Source organism: Mytilus trossulus, chromosome 3, assembly GCF_036588685.1.
Source record: "Mytilus trossulus isolate FHL-02 chromosome 3, PNRI_Mtr1.1.1.hap1, whole genome shotgun sequence".
NCBI lineage: Eukaryota > Metazoa > Mollusca > Bivalvia > Mytilida > Mytilidae > Mytilus > Mytilus trossulus.
Genome location: NC_086375.1, coordinates 81,840,866 through 81,857,649, shown reverse-complemented (window position 1 = coordinate 81,857,649; position 16,784 = coordinate 81,840,866). Strand labels below are relative to the sequence as shown.

The 16,784-nt window shown below is 31.7% G+C and overlaps 1 protein-coding gene across 1 annotated transcript in view; it reads right to left on the bottom strand.

Annotated features, from left to right (window-relative positions):
- Nucleotides 1–16,784, bottom strand: part of LOC134712608 (maleylacetoacetate isomerase-like) — a 270,737-nt gene that overhangs the window by 19,631 nt on the left and 234,322 nt on the right. The gene's annotated exons all lie outside the window — the stretch shown is intronic.

Below are 16,784 nucleotides of genomic sequence, written 5' to 3'. Positions count from 1 at the left end.
CAATCAAATACACCTCCCTAGTACTAACTATCTTGCTGAGCTGTACTTTCCTAATGAGTTACTAGTAAAACATAATCTTGAATGTCATTTAGTTTTTTTCTGTAGATTAATTTCCCTATGTTTTGTAAAATATTCTATCAAAACACGCAACTTTTGTATTGTTTGAACAATTAGTACAAATAATTGATTTTTTTACATAGAAAAAAAGAAACTTCCGTGTTTCAAACAAATAAGGCTTCTCAATATCTACTTTTTTAATCTTTAAAACACAAAACACAAGGAAAAATTAACTTATACATATTTAGAAGAAGAACAGTAGAGAGCATTTTTTCAATAAGAAAGTGTCTAATAAATAACAGGTAGTAATGCTTTGTAAATAATTGAGCAATTTTATAAGACTTATTTCTTTCAGTTTAAGGTCTTGGGTGACTTCATCCATCTTGGATTTTGTAGAAGCAGATAACTTTGGTCTAGATATTTGATGAAATGTGCAAATTTTGAGAGTTGTATGTAATTTATGTAAAAGATTTTAGATATATATATATAGAAAAATTGTGTGTTTTACTATAATTACAGCTGTAATTCTCAAAAACACCTTGGTTGTGTATGACTAGATTTTTTTCAACTTTTGCCAAATAAGGGGAGATAACTCAGATAAAGTAATTTTTATAATAGAAAGTGTTATGAATTTACCTATTTTGATATGTATAGCAAGAAAACAAGTTCAGTGACCCCCCCCCCCCCCCCCCCCCCCCCCTTTTTTTCTTCTTATCTGAAAGCATGTTATAAGAGCAATCTTCTCACATTTTATCTTAAAGTTCTGATAGTACATTTTCTACATACATCTTTGAAATAAATAAATGCATGATCAACTGAATTTTTCAATGAAATATTTCAATACTCAAAAATCCAGTATCTGTGATATACCTTCTTGGCAAGTATACACGAAACTTCTACTGGGTAAATATATGTGGTAATTCTACTACGTTTCATACCATTTCAATGTATATTGTTCATTATTTGACACTTATTATCTTCCAAGAATGCTACAAATGAGAAGTTATTGTTTTGCTAAGATGTCTGAGTACTCTAAATATAACTGTAATTAAACAATACCTTACCAGTTAAAATATCTTGACAAAACAACCTTTGTTTTTTTATTCCAATAACTCAGATCTTTGGGAAAGTCAAATTTGTTTCCACATCTTCAATATGTAATAAAATTTTACTTCAGCCAATGAAATGTATGTTTAGAAATATCATCATGATTTTAATGATGCTTTCAATGAAAACAATCAAATGTCGTGACAATATCAAACAAAAACAATCACAATCCTTATATTTACTGCATGTCTATTTACACTTAATTAATGTTCCTTTATTTATTTTAAACATGATCTAGGGGTGGCAGGAAAATGAATAAAATTGTCTGGTAAGAACTGAAAATACAAAACTTAATGAAAATGACTATTCTGCAACATAAATGCAGGATAGTTCAGTTTAATAACAAGTGCGTATAAAAGTGAAACATATTTTCCCACAGCAAAGCCACAGAAAAACTTAGTAAGCAATAGCAAGAGATAACAAGAATGTGTTCAAAGTACCCAGATGCCCCACTCACAATAGGGCTGCTTCATTTGTTCTAGGTCGGGCTATGCCCGGTTCGCCCTATCACATGACCGTGTTAAATATGGCTGAAAATAAAACGAGTGGAACCGGCTGATTTAAAGATATGGCAACAGAAGTTCACATTTATACGTTTTTGCTTTCTAAGCTAGTGAATATAAAAGATGAACCTATTAACAATAAATATATATTTTAAACATGCAGTCTTTTTTTTATTCATCAAAAAACGTTTCTCCGAGATAATTTTATAAATTTGAAAATAAAATATAGCATGGCAGTATCATGTAATATACGGCCATAGTCTGATTGACAAAAATCAATTTTCACCTTTTAAATTCCGATAATTTATCTAAAATTTCCACCATACTTTTATGAACAGCTGATTGCTTGCCGGTGAGTGAAGACTGGCTAGGGCGGCGTATGCCAATTTGCGTCTGATTTTACAGCAAATGAAGTGACTGTGCCTATACCGGAAGTGTCAAACCGGCTAAGCCGCTGTGGCAAATGAAGTACTACCACTATCATTTTCCATGTTCAATGGACCGTGAAATTGGATAAATAAACTAATTTGGCATTAAAATTAAAAAGATCATATCATAAGGAACATGTGAACTAAGTTTCAAGTTGATTGGACTTCAGCTTCATCAAACACTACCTTGGTTAAAACTTTAACCTGAAGGGGGACAGACAGACAAACGAACAAATGGATAAACAGATGCACAGACCAGAAAACATGATGCCCCTCTACTATCGTAGGTGAGGCATAAAAATAAATGATCAATATAGAAAAAAATCTTTTGGAGGCTGTCCCCCACAAAGTTAAATCGGTTATTTCCCATAGGCTAAATTGATCTGAAAATATTAAGGGCATCAATATAATCCAATGTACCAAAAATTAAATCAAAGTCAGAAACTTAAAAAAGTAAAAAAAATATGCATTTCCTAAATGACTTTCAACTAGAATGCTTGTTATTAGAATTAATGACATTTAAAACTCCAGCAGATTGAAACAGATTGAAACAGGAAATTTAACTTGCCAATCTAACTAAATGGAAAATAACTTTATCAGCAAAAATTTTACTAAGTACCAAAGAAAACTGAGATTAAATTTAACAACAGCATACAGACTGTAGAACTTGGTAAAACACCCTAATCCATTTATAAAAGATAAATGTATTGTCACTTTTAAAATAAATCATATAGTTTTGATTGACAACTTCCACACTTTTAACTAAGTTACAAGTACATAGAAATGGCTTAGAATAGACCAAGTGGTTGTACCAAGTTGATTCAAAGCTGAAATTTAATTTAAAGTATCTGTTTAGTAACTCCACTCAATGTTTCTGTCATTCTTATGTGAAGAATATAATGGTTCTCTTACTTATTTGAGGCCAGACTTTGAGTGACCAAGAATAAAAGTATTCAATTAACATGTAGTAATAAATATTCAAGTTATAGTTGTTTTACCTTTTTGATCCACTATTTAGAATGTCTCTCAATGATTTTCACTCCTTTTTAGAAAATATGCACATTTCTCTCAATGTTTATTAATCCCAAGCCCTGAATGCAGCCTTTCCAAAAAGAAAATCTCAATGAATTTCTGACCCACTATTTTTGTACTTCCAAAATTTGCATTTTTTTAATTGGGTTTTGATCTTCTAATTATGAACAAAAAATCGTTCCTATATTAACATTAATGCCATCTCAAGGAATAGTTTATCCCTGTTGATTCTATGGAAAAAAATCATTAAATCATGTCTTGTTTGGTTTTTATGCCAAAACTTACATTTTTTGCATATTATAAATGATTACACTTCTGGTGTAAATAGGACAGAGGTTCTGGCATGGAATCAGAACAGTGTCATAAAATGAGATACTATCCCTAAGATAAAGGCTGTCTTGTCTCAATTAATGCTCAACAAAACTCATGTAAACTAACATGTTAGTCTGGTATATAAATGGATTCACATAAATGTTGAAGTGTTTGGATAGAAATCAAGAACAAATTGTTGACACAGAGATATGTCTGGCCTGTAATGCAAATGTTGAAATCAAAATGGCTTTAATTGTAAACTATGAAACCCTTAAAGTCAATGTAATACAAGGGCCTGAATAATCTCTGATAAAAAAACAGAAATGATAATGATGAAACAACTGCATAAAAGATACAATTGACTAATAATAAGTGGTTCCTTTCAAACTGACCCAATCTAAAATATGCAAGAGACCATGACTGAGAGGAATGGCCAAATAATGTCCATTTAAATGAGATGCACAGTTTCTCATACAATTATGTACCAAATACTATTTGATTATCTTTGCCAGTTTGGCTGTTCATCTTAAAATTACTTAATCACAAACTTCAACATGTAAACTAAGCAAAGCTTCAGTCAATAGACCATGATGATGACTGCGGGGATAGGGGATATTTAGATCAAATAAGAATCTATAGTCTGGTGCAATAAAAATGTGGCATTTAACATTGTCAACCTATTTAGAGGTATTTGTAATACTATTTGAGACTAAAAAATTGTGTTCGCCTTATATTTATTACCAATGGTTGATTGAAATAGTAATGATACAAAATGACTTTTCTCACATAAAATTCTTTAACCTTCCACAGAAGACAAATTATAAACCTGTATATGACAAAATAGATTAATCTGATACTGACCAGCAGATGTATGCTGTAAACTTAATACCATAGCAATTCATTTACCTTATTATACAACTATACAAGGTCAATATAACGAAATCAATTAATCTGACTGACATTGCAATTCTAAACAATATCATGTTTTATACAGACAAATATGTACATCAATAAAACATTATATAAATACAGCATTCCTTTCTATAATTTGACAAAAACATATATGAAGCTGAATGCCTATGAATGTCATCAGAACAAAACAACATATTCCAACAATTTTCTGAAACAGGCTCAGACATGAGGACAACATAGGGATAACAATTGAGCATATTCTACCTGTAGAATCCATACATACTAATGGGATACTTAGTATACCACAAAAGAAGAGAATTCCTAGGAACCTTTCATAACTACCTGTGTGAATAAATACAAAATAAAGGATATACTAGGTCAGTGAATTTGTAAAATTTGCCATGGGAGTTAGAGTCAATCAGGCCAATCAGTGTAAATAACATCTTTTTACAATCTTTAAATTTAATTGAGTGAGGTTATAAGATAAGCATTGTGACATCAGAACCATACAGGAAAATGCACCTATATAAAAGTTGTCTATATGGCTAAAAGCCTTAACTTTGACCTTTGATTTCCACCATGTCAGTAACCAGATAATATTAGCAAAATGGTGTTTGAATGTTTAGTGGTCATGACAAAAATTCTGAAATGCCTTGCTATACTTAATAAAATTGTTAAGCCAATGGGCCACTCAAATATCTTTGAAAATTAAATCTTAAGATTGCAACTAAAAAATATCTATACAAATTACACTGCCATATATCTCCCACAGCACAGGTCTTAACAACTATCCTCAGTGACCAAATTCCAAATGCCTGTTAACGCTAGAGTGATGAATCAAGGGCTCTATATAGTTACCAAACAAGTGCTTTCTCCCAAATAAAAACACAGACAATCATAACTAAATTCTCTATTATAACATTCTTCCTGTATTGGTTATGATTTATTGTTGCTTTCTTATAACTCTCCATTTTCTTAGCTAGAAAATTATCATGTAGATTATTGGAAATCGACCAAAACAAATTCTAGGCTGATTGATAGATAATGGGTTCCTACACACCTGTATCTCAGGTATAAAGAATCAATGTCTATACTTTACAGAGCAGATGTTTATATATCTGTAATATACATATAACCTAAGAAGATGTCAGCATCTCTGAAGCTTTAAGTATATTGCAGTTCTCCCTAAGGATGAGTAAAGAACATGTTTTATTCAACTTATGCCAAGGACATTCATGTTTATATTCTGAATTATTGATTAAATAAAAAGTTCATAATACCCTTTTATGTGTTATGAATAATAGGTTTCCTATCCTTTCTAATGCAACTGGGACATGCAATTTAATTTTTCAAATATCACAGATTCTAAAGTTGTTTTTAAGACTGTTTGTTATAATGAAACAGCAAACAGTTGCAATGGTATCAAAAGTGCATCATCATGTATATCTTGTAACTGCAGTATGGATAAAGACTTGAGTTTTAAGATTTTTAAATTGAATATAAATATAAGATGTGGCATGATTACAAATTTGACAAATGTCATTCAGAGCTCAAATGATGTTGAAGTTAGCAACTATACTAGGGAACCTGTCAGCTACTGTATAACAATTCTCCTTGAAATAAATGAAATATTATGGTAAATAAACAGAAAATTTTGTATCTCAGATTGCTTTTTTATGTTGTTGCTTGTTTTGAAATCAGACAAAAAGGGCTGAATTCTAACAATAATATGTCTCAATATTATCTCCATTTAATCATCTATTAATCTCATTTTTAGTGTGGTTAGCCCTGGCTTAAGTGTATTTAAAAAATGTAACACATTTTTTTGTACAAGCAATGCCCAGAGTGACCTTACCATCAACGCAAGCTCCTTGAAAATTTCAAGAAATGGCAAATGTTTTGCAAAGGGAAACCTCTAAAAATAATATAAAGAAAATGTGTTTAGGTTTTGTTTCGATACCTTTGTTAACAGTATTGGGAGATTTTGTTGGATATTAATACCTGAATTTACAGTCTTAAATTGTACAGTAACTGTTGTTTATGACATATACAAGACAATCTTGTGTAATATACTATGGAAAAAATTGCAACAAACAATAAAACATGATGGATTTCTGTAAATCTTATATGATCCTTTACAAATGCACATTTATAGCATTATTTACATTTTATGATTAAAACATAAATCTTGTGCAGGCTTTAATAATGATATTTATTTATGACATCTTTCATTTTCATTTCATTTTCTAATAGAATGAACAAATACATTATGAGCAGTAAAATAAAGATATCTGTCACTTTTCTTTTATTATTGTATTTAAGAACAGTACAATGCCATTGTTATGATGGGAATACTCTACAGAATGTACTTTAAAATATATTGGCAATCATGTTTACATCTCCTTATTTTCATATTGATAAACTGAAGACAAATTGTTCTTGGTCTAGAAAACTACAACTGTAGGTCATATGTCAGTGAGACACTGCAGTAAAAACTAAATGAAACTTCTTACCAAATGACAGTTAGAGGTTAACAAATCTTATTTGCAGAAAAAAGAAAATTAAAGTTTGGAGAGCTATATTCAAAAATCTTTTTCGAATGGTCAGACTTTCATTTATCTATTATTATTTATACAGTACAATAAATAATGAGTGTTAACAGATAAATAGCAAGCAGGAACTGAAGATTCGTTTGTTTCGTGATTGAGAAAAAGGTTGTATTTCTTGATCACTACTTATTCTGTATATATATAAGCCTTTCGGAAATAGGGTATTCAAAATTCTGGTTCACCTTTTTTAAAAAACCTTATAAATTAAGAGCTGACTGAATAATATTGAGTCAACAGTTACTCCTTAACTAATGGTTATCAAGGTTTCTGTAAAGTGCTTGGATTGTTAAATGATCCATCATTCTGTATGCTGTGATAAAGTCAGAGTATTCTGCCAACTAATGGATGGCAATTTATCATTTTATGTTAACTAAAGTTAGCACATTTTTATACAGAATTGCAATTGAAATGAACAGTTTTATGTTGATTAGATTGATTGTTGTTTGTTTTATGCCATATTAGCACAAAAACTTTATATCCCGGCAATAACAGTCTTATATAATTGTATCTTATGTTTACATATATTTTATAAATTATATATAAAAAAAATATGTTTGATTTATAAGGGGGTATAACTACTGAAAATTTCACTTTTGATAACAGATTGCAATGAACATTTGAATTTAGGTTATTCATTATAAATCAAAAATATGTGTTCATAAGACACTATGCTGTGATTCTTGCACTATTACATTTCCATGTTCAGTGAACCCTAAAATCTAGGAAAAAAATCGAACTAAACACTGAACTTTATAGAGAACATTCGTTCTAAGTTTCAAGTTGTTTTAAATCAAACTTTATTCTACCAAACTTAAACCTGGTATGCAACAGCAGCCGGTTGTATGAATGTGTCATTAGCTTAATGAGTCAATTATACAGAAAAACAAAAAGAAAATGGTGATAACTTGTTTCATTGCCTCCATGATGTCCCCTCAGAAAAATAATGCATGTTTAAAATATTGTGAATTGAGCACAGAAAATTAAAAAGATTATTTATCAGAAAATAGAATAATGATTCAAGACAATTTTTCTCATAAAACCTACCTTTAATAATATATTTTTTTCATCCAATAAACCATTTAGAACACTGTCCACTAATAACTACGCCAATATTATATATAATGTAGAAGACTCAATATAACAAATAAATCTAACATAGTGAGAATAAAACTATCTGACATCAATATATGTGTCTTGTTTCCTCAGTGCTATCTGAGAACATTAGTTTGTTCATTGCATGGTAAATCTGGCCTGGACAATTAGTCTGGTGATGATGTATATAATATTTAATTTTCATCTTCAGTATTGATCTCAACTTTATATAAATTGTCCTTTCATTCATTTAACTCTTACATAATTAATGATGACAAAAACAATTGCACTCTTTTATAGCAAGATAGGACATAGATCGATACTATTTCCCCAAAAAACGAACTTGTCTATATCAAGATTGAATTGACTAAAGGTGATTGCACGTCTATTGATATATAGCTCTTGGGAAATTAATGTAAAATCAAGTAATTAGCTAGCATTCACCTTATGTTTAAATAAATGCTGGAAAGGATAATTTACTGGACATCAAACAGCTGATTAAAGTCTACAACTCATTCTGGTAAACTTAATCAATATACACTTTTCTCTTACGAAAACAATCAATTAGGAATATTTGAGTAACTTTGAAGAATCCTCGGAAAAAATATAAAATAGATGGAGAATGTGTTCATGGGACAAAAATGATGGCCCTAAACTCCCAAAGGTATATATAACGTTATAAATGAGCATAACTCAAGAACGGTAAAAGTGAAGCCACCCAAATTTAAACTTGATCAGAGTTTTGTGGTACTTTGCAAAATTCAGGACATATCTAATGATGGGAAAAATAAACCTGAAAGCTACTGCCAGGGATGTAACAAACCAATTGTTTCAAAGGCAAAGTTTATACCAGTTAATTTATAATTACATTTTGTGTGAATGATTTATCCACATGAAATTGTAAGCAGACACATTTGGTGAATTTAAATTGCTGCAAAATCACCTGGAAAGGACTTAAAAATAAAGACATTTTTACAAATATATATGGGGCTCAAGTAGTTTGCATGGTCACTTTCAAAAATGCCTCAGGTCACAAGGTCACTTTTAAACAAATTTAAGGTAGCCATTATAAAGTCGATGAAAAAAATGTCAGGTCACATGTCAGCAGGTGACCTGGCCCTCAGAGCTCCACAAATGAAGACTTTTTCATCAATTGCCAAAAACACAAAAATTTTCTGAGAAGTTAAATTTAAGGTTCTGACAATCATCAAAGGCATATTGTATCAGCCAATGAGAAAAAGGCCTTTTTTAAGCCAATCAATTTTAAAGCATAGTATCAGCAGCCATAACCAACTTATCTGTAATCTAAAAAGCACCAAAGGATGATGCCTGTAATCATAAACCCAAGTTACATTGTTTTAATCATTTAATTATTGACAAGTTTTGTGATCATTGTTTAATCATTCAAAAGAATTACAAGTTCTTAATCAGAATGAGTAAAAATGTATGGTAACTCCTCAACTGTCATATTAGTATAAGCAAATAATTGTTTAATAAAACTTTTATTGGAAAAATGGCATAAATCAAAAGTTATTCAAATACCATGACTTTTCTAATGTTTCTTTTAAAATTTTCAGACAGAATTTTTTTCCATCATATCCAGGGAACAATTAAGGAAATCCAAGACAATTTTATATTTTGACCTGTATAAAAACCAACTACAAGTTTCTACATTTCTTTCATCAATGGTTACAATTTATATATCATAGAAAATTACAGCTTCAGATACATGATAAGAAAGAAATATCACTTAGATACAGACTGCAGTGTTTAACTTACATCAATATTGACAGATAGTTAACAAAGACCTTGTCATTTCTAAGTAACACTACTTTAAGTAACAACAGACCACTGACAAACTCGTCAATACTTCGGTGAATAGTGGAAAAAAATATAATACTATCATATCCACTTTCATTAAGGGTAAATGTTGTTATTTTTATTATCAAATTGTTTTTTTTATATCTATCAAGAGATTTTCAGTCTGCAATGACAACTTATTCAATAATATTAGTCTAAGTTCTTTGTCAATTCTCAGAAGGTATTTAGAAACAATTCAACTTCTATTATGAGTAAAAGTAGATATTGGAAAGCCAATAGAAGAGAGAAACCCAAGCACACAATAACCAAATTTAGACTAAGCCAGCTGCCTGTACAACTTGCACAATTGTTTAAAATGTTCTTTTCAGTTCACTGGGGATGAAACATTTATAAAATAAGACATTTATGCTATTTGCAAATGTCTGGAATCCCAAAATGCAAAAAGTTAAACATGTAGATTATTTGGATCCTTATTTAAATCAAATATATGATATTCAAATGGTCTTAGGGATGTTTATTCTATTAAATTACAGAAACTAGAGGCTCTCAAGAGCATGTGTCGCTCACCTGTTACTGTATTTACTGATGTCAGCCATCTTGGTTGGTAGGCGAGGTCATTAGACACTTTTTCAAAATAGATACCCTAGTAATGATTGTGGCCAACTTTGGTTAAATTTGGCCTATAGTTTTAGAAAAGAAGATTTTAGTACAAGTTACAAAAATGATGAAAAGTTGTTCAATATTGACTATAAAGGGCAATAACTCATTAAGGGGTCCTCTAACAATTTTGATCAGGTTGACCTTTTTGTAGATCCACCCTTTGCTGAACATTATTTCTGTTTACAGTTTATCTTTATCTATAATAGTATTCAAGATAATAACCAAAAACTGCAAAATTTCCTTAAAATTACCAATTTTAGGGCAGCAACTTAACAACGGGTTATCAGATTAATCTGGAAATTTGTGAGGGGATAGATCTTATTCTGATGGACATTTAAATCTTGAAAAATTTGCCCTAAATGTCTTAGTTTCAAAGATATAAAGCAAAAACTGCATTTTATCACTATATTCTAATTTTAGCCATGTAGGCCAATTTGTTTGGTAGGCGGGGCTATCAGACACATTTTTTTTAACTATATACCACAAAGATAATTGTGGCCAAGTTTGGTGAAATTTGACCAGGTAGTTTCAGAGAAGAAGATTTTTGTAAAAGTTACAAAAAAATGACGAAAAGTTGTTAAAAATTGACTATAAAGGGCAATTACTCCTTAAGGGGTTGACTGACAATTTTGGTCATGTTGACTTATTTGTAGGTCTTTCTTTGCTGAACATTATTGCTGTCTACAGTTTATCCTTGTGTTCTATTTTTAGCCATGGCGGCCAGCTTGGTTGGATTGCCAGGTCATCAGACACATTTTTTAAACTAGATACCCCAAGAATGAATGTGGGCAAGTTTGGTTAAATTTGGCCCAGTAGTTTCAGAGGAGAAGATTTTTGTAGTAAAAGTTTACAGACGCTGGACGACGGATGAAGGGCGGAAGCCAAATGATGAGAAAAGCTCACTTGACATAAAAATTCAGGTCAGGTGAGCTAAAAAAGAAGAAAACACATATTACATAGAACTTTATAATTCTATCTTACTTATCTCAATTTGAGCTGCCAATTGCCCTCTTCCTAAACTATAAAACTAACCAAGCCAAAATTGAGCTTGTTGGCTTGTTTCCAGTCTACCCTATAGTTTAGTTAAAAAAAAATCTAATAGTCAGTGAAATGCTATCTCATTGAATCATACCCTACATTTCCTGTATTCAATCAAGAGTAAAACTCATGACATTTATAAAGCTCTTCTTATTACCCAATCTTACCAAAATCATCTAAATGTCTGGTCAGAAGGCTGACGTAGAATCATCTAAATGTCTTGTCAGAAGGCTGACATAGAATCATCTAAATTTCTGGTCAGAAGGCTGACATAGAATCCTCTAAATGTCTGGTCAGAAGGCTGACATAGAATCATCTAAATATCTGGTCAGAAGGCTGACATAGTTATTGAAACTGTCAATGGTCAAGGCAGTAATTTATAGAAAAGTACACTTCACAGATCTGTAATTACTGAGGTAACTCATTACACAGTTATAGACTATCAGCATACTTTTGTACAATGTCTACTTTTGATAAAAAAAAAAAAACCAACTAATCCACATAAACACATTTTAAAAATCAAAATCAAGCAGTTTAGTACCAGTTAATTAATGTGGGTCCAAAAGACATATTTTCAGAATGAGTCATAATGTTATAGCGCTTAAACATCATTTATGGGTAACTGATGTAAAGTTTTGATAAGGAACAGGCAAGAAAACAAGGTTAATGTCATATGACATATGTCAGAGTGCCATTACAATAACACTGTCTTAGAAAAGTAACACATATGTCTCACCTGGCAAACCCTGATAGCTCATTACAGGGGAAACAACATTCAAAGAGGTAGTTTACACCTGTATGAAACACCCACCATAAGTACAAATTAATTTATCACTCTATATATATTTAGAATGCCAAAACAGATATAAATATAACTCTGTAAAAGTCATTAGTTACATACTGTTTTTCTGATCTGATCATATACTGTATGTATATTCCTTTCCCTAGTTTTTACTATCTCTGATATATCTAAATGCTTTACTTATTGAACTCTGATTATGAAGGTGATAGATGGATGATTTTCGTCAGAACAATGAAAGAAATGGGCTTTCAGTGAGTGAGTGAGTGAGTGTAATGCAATAGCAGAAATAAGTGAATCTTAAAGAGACTACTTTGAACATTGAATCTCAAGCTAAATGGTGCTTGGAATAATATTGCATAATACTTAACACACTGCCTTAATTTCTAACACAGACTTTAGTAGGTTTGTCAGTTTTCCTTAGCTTTTCATCAGGAACTCAGCTTCCTCCACCAAACAAAAAATGACGCCATGATGTCAAGGTAAATTGACTATTCAGATAGACATGATCACTTCACAATGATTATGTTGAGCAAGCATAGATGAACAATTAGCCATAATAATAAGAAACTGACCTACAGAAATTTAACACTGACTTAAGATGGTATCTGAACCATGAAAATGAAGTAAAAGACATAATTTTCTCACAAGAAAATTATATACAAATATTGATTGTCCACAAATCTCCTACCTCCTGAAATATTAGGCTTCATACAATAAATTAATGCTGTTTTTGCATTATAGCATGAGAGTGTAAGGCAAGACAAATTTCAAAATAATAATTTCATTAACTTCTTTCTAAATTGGTGTGACCTCAGAAACAAGAGCTTCCAAATTATCAGAGTAGAATGTACACAGAATGACACCTGAAATACAGAAATATCTCACTGTGAAGACTCAGCCAAGATTTTCTCTTCCTATTTTTTGTGCCAAGAATCAATGTAGTATATAACTGAATATCAATGATGTTATGTATAAGTAGTATATAACACTTTCATTTTCTTGGTTAATGTCAAACACATATTCCCTTGTGTCAAGTATCCAGAAATCTAACCAGTTCAGTTGTAATTTTTCTGACACTCTTAGGAAATAATAAAGCATTGCATTATAGGCTTAAAGGTTATTTGAAACATTTTTTTACTATTTATTCATTAACTTTCAGAACACTTATGACTCCCCATAAGTTTCAGTCATTCAATCAGCTATATTCTTGAAATATCAATTACATTAAAAACAAGACCACAATTTCTGCTCATGGAGGTCCAGTTATAAATCTTGAAAGGAAAATTAGTAAGAAAATTTTAAAGGATATGATCTAAACTGTGCATTTCAAATGCAAAACATGTGACTTGAGTATGTGTATAGCTATTATGACCAACTGGATTGCATGTGCATTTCAAATGCAAAACATGTGACTTTGAGTATGTGCATAGCTATTATGACCAACTGGATTGCATGTGCATTTCAAATGCAAAACATGTGACTTGAGTATGTGTATAGCTATTATGACCAACTGGATTGCATGTGCATTTCAAATGCAAAACATGTGACTTGAGTCAATGTGTATAGCTATTATGACCAACTGGATTGCATGTGCATTTCAAATGCAAAACATGTGACTTTGAGAATGTGCATAGCTATTATGACCAACTGGATTGCATGTGCATTTCAAATGCAAAACATGTGACTTGAGTATGTGTATAGCTATTATGACCAACTGGATTGCATGTGCATTTCAAATGCAAAACATGTGACTTTGAGTATGGGCATAGCTATTATGATCAACTGGATTGCATGTGCATTTCAAATGCAAAACATGTGACTTGAGTATGTGTATAGCTATTATGACCAACTGGATTGCATGTGCATTTCAAATGCAAAACATGTGACTTGAGTATGTGCATAGCTATTATGACCAACTGGATCACATGTCAATATGTGGGTGTACTCTCTGACATTCTGCGGCCAATTTCTAATTGAGACTGGAAATGGGGAATATGTCAACGAGACAACAACCAGACCAAAGAGCAGACAACTGTCACATAATTTATATCTGTCATGATACTACTGTGGATCATTTATTTTAGTGGGTACCAATTTTAGTGGATCTGTAATTTCATGATTTTACAGAAGTCTACATACAACCTGACAGAAAATTTGTAACTTGTTTAACATTTATATTCATTGTTCACCTGTTCGGACTTCCAACGAAAACCACAAAAATTGGTATCCAACGAATAATAATTAATCCACAGTAGTTGAATACCATTTTCAATTAGAAAATCATGTGCATCTTTATAGTTTGCACGAAGGAGGCTTTACAACAGAATCAAGCTAAAACCCTGAATTATGGAACATAATTCCAGTAAAAAGGTTCATTAAGATCATCCTCACAAAGTAAGCTTTTGAGCATAAGGGCTTAATTCAAATGACTTTCATTTCATTTAAATGAAGAAGTTTATAAAGATTTAAAACCTTTGAAATCTGTTTTTTTCAATAATTCACCAACAACTGTAAAGGTTACGATTTTTTTTCAAATTACTTATATTTCACTTTTATCATAAAGAGACTTTGAATTTCATCTTTATTACAAATCATCAAAAAGTTTACAACTAGAAGCTCTAAAGAGTCTGTCATAATCTCTCACCTAACTCATCTTTGGTTTGAGAAATCATGTAAAAATAGATACAAGAGTGCACACGCTGAAATGTCTCGCCTTCTTTACTAATCATTGATGTTATGTTGAAAGTCCTAAGTATTAAGCATTATTAAAAACTGTCACATAAACTTAACATTAGCCAAGATAACTAAACAAAGACCAATGAACTATGAAAATGAGGTCAAGGTCATATGAACCATGCCAGGCAGACATGTACAGCTAACAATGCTTCCATACAACAAATATAGTTGAACTTGTTATAGGAAAAATAGACCAAAACACAAAAACTTAACACTGAGCATTGAACCGTGAAAATGAGGTCTAGGTCAAATAAAACCTGCACGACTGACAAATAGATCATAAAATATTTCCTTACACCAAATATAGTTGACCTATGGCATATAGTATTAGATAAAAAGATCAAAATTCAAAAACTTTACTTTGACCACTCAACCATGAAAATGAGGTCAAGGTCAGATGGCATCTGCCTGCTAGATATGTACACCTTACAATCATTCCATACAACAAATATAGTAGATCTAGTGCATAAAGTATGAGAAAAACAGACCAAAACACAAAAACTTAACTATAACCACTAGACCATGAAAACGAGGTCAAGGTCAGATGACACCTGCCAGTTGGACATGTACACTGTACAGTCCTTCCATATACCGAATATACTAGCCCTATTGCTTATAGTATCTGAGATATGGACTTGACCACCAAAACTTAACCTTGTTCACTGATCCATGAAATGAGGTCGAGGTCAAGTGAAAACTGTCTGACGGGCATGAGGACCTCGCAAGCTACGCACATACCAAATATAGTTATCCTATTACTTATAATAAGAGAGAATTCAACATTACAAAAAATCTGAACTTTTTTTTCAAGTGGTCACTGAACCATGAAAATGAAGTCAAGGACATTTGACATGTGACTGACGGAAACTTCGTAACATGAGGCATTTATATACAAAGTATGAAGCATCCAGGTCCTGTACCTTCTAAAATATAAAGCTTTTAAGAAGTGAGCTAACGCCGCCGCCGCCATAGCCACCGCCGCCGGATCACTATCCCTATGTCGAGCTTTCTGCAACAAAAGTTGCAGGTTCGACAAAAATCATAACAGACAACTCAATTGATGATTGAGGTCAGATTTGGTTGAATATTGGCCCTGTAATTTAATAAAAAAATCCTGGTGGCCATTTTGAATACTAAATCGGCAACAAAGTACCAACACTTGGTCAACACCTCATAAGGAACATTCATGCCATGTTTGATTGCATTCGGTGATTCCATTAAGTGGTTCTTCAAAAGAAGAAATTTAAATGTATTGTCCATAGGGTCCTATATTAAATGAAGTACCCCGCTGGTAAGCCATCTTGGGTGATGGATTTTGGCATCAAAGTATAAGCAACACTTGATCAGCACGGTGACCTCATATGGAACATTTATGCCATGTTAAAAAAATAAGTTTCATTTTGTTCAGTGGTTCTATAAAAGAAGACATTTGTATGTATTTCCCATAGGGTCCTATGTTGAACCAAGTACACCACTGGTAGCCATCTTGGAAAGGGGATTGGCTTCAAAGTAACAACACAAGGTCAGCACCCCATCATGCCATGCTTGGTTTCATTTCATTCAGTGGTTCTCTAGAGGAGTTCAATACATGAAAAGTTAACAATGATGACGAACAAAGACGTTGCATGACAAGCGACGAGACTGCTCACTTGGCCCTTTGGGCCAGGTGAGCTAA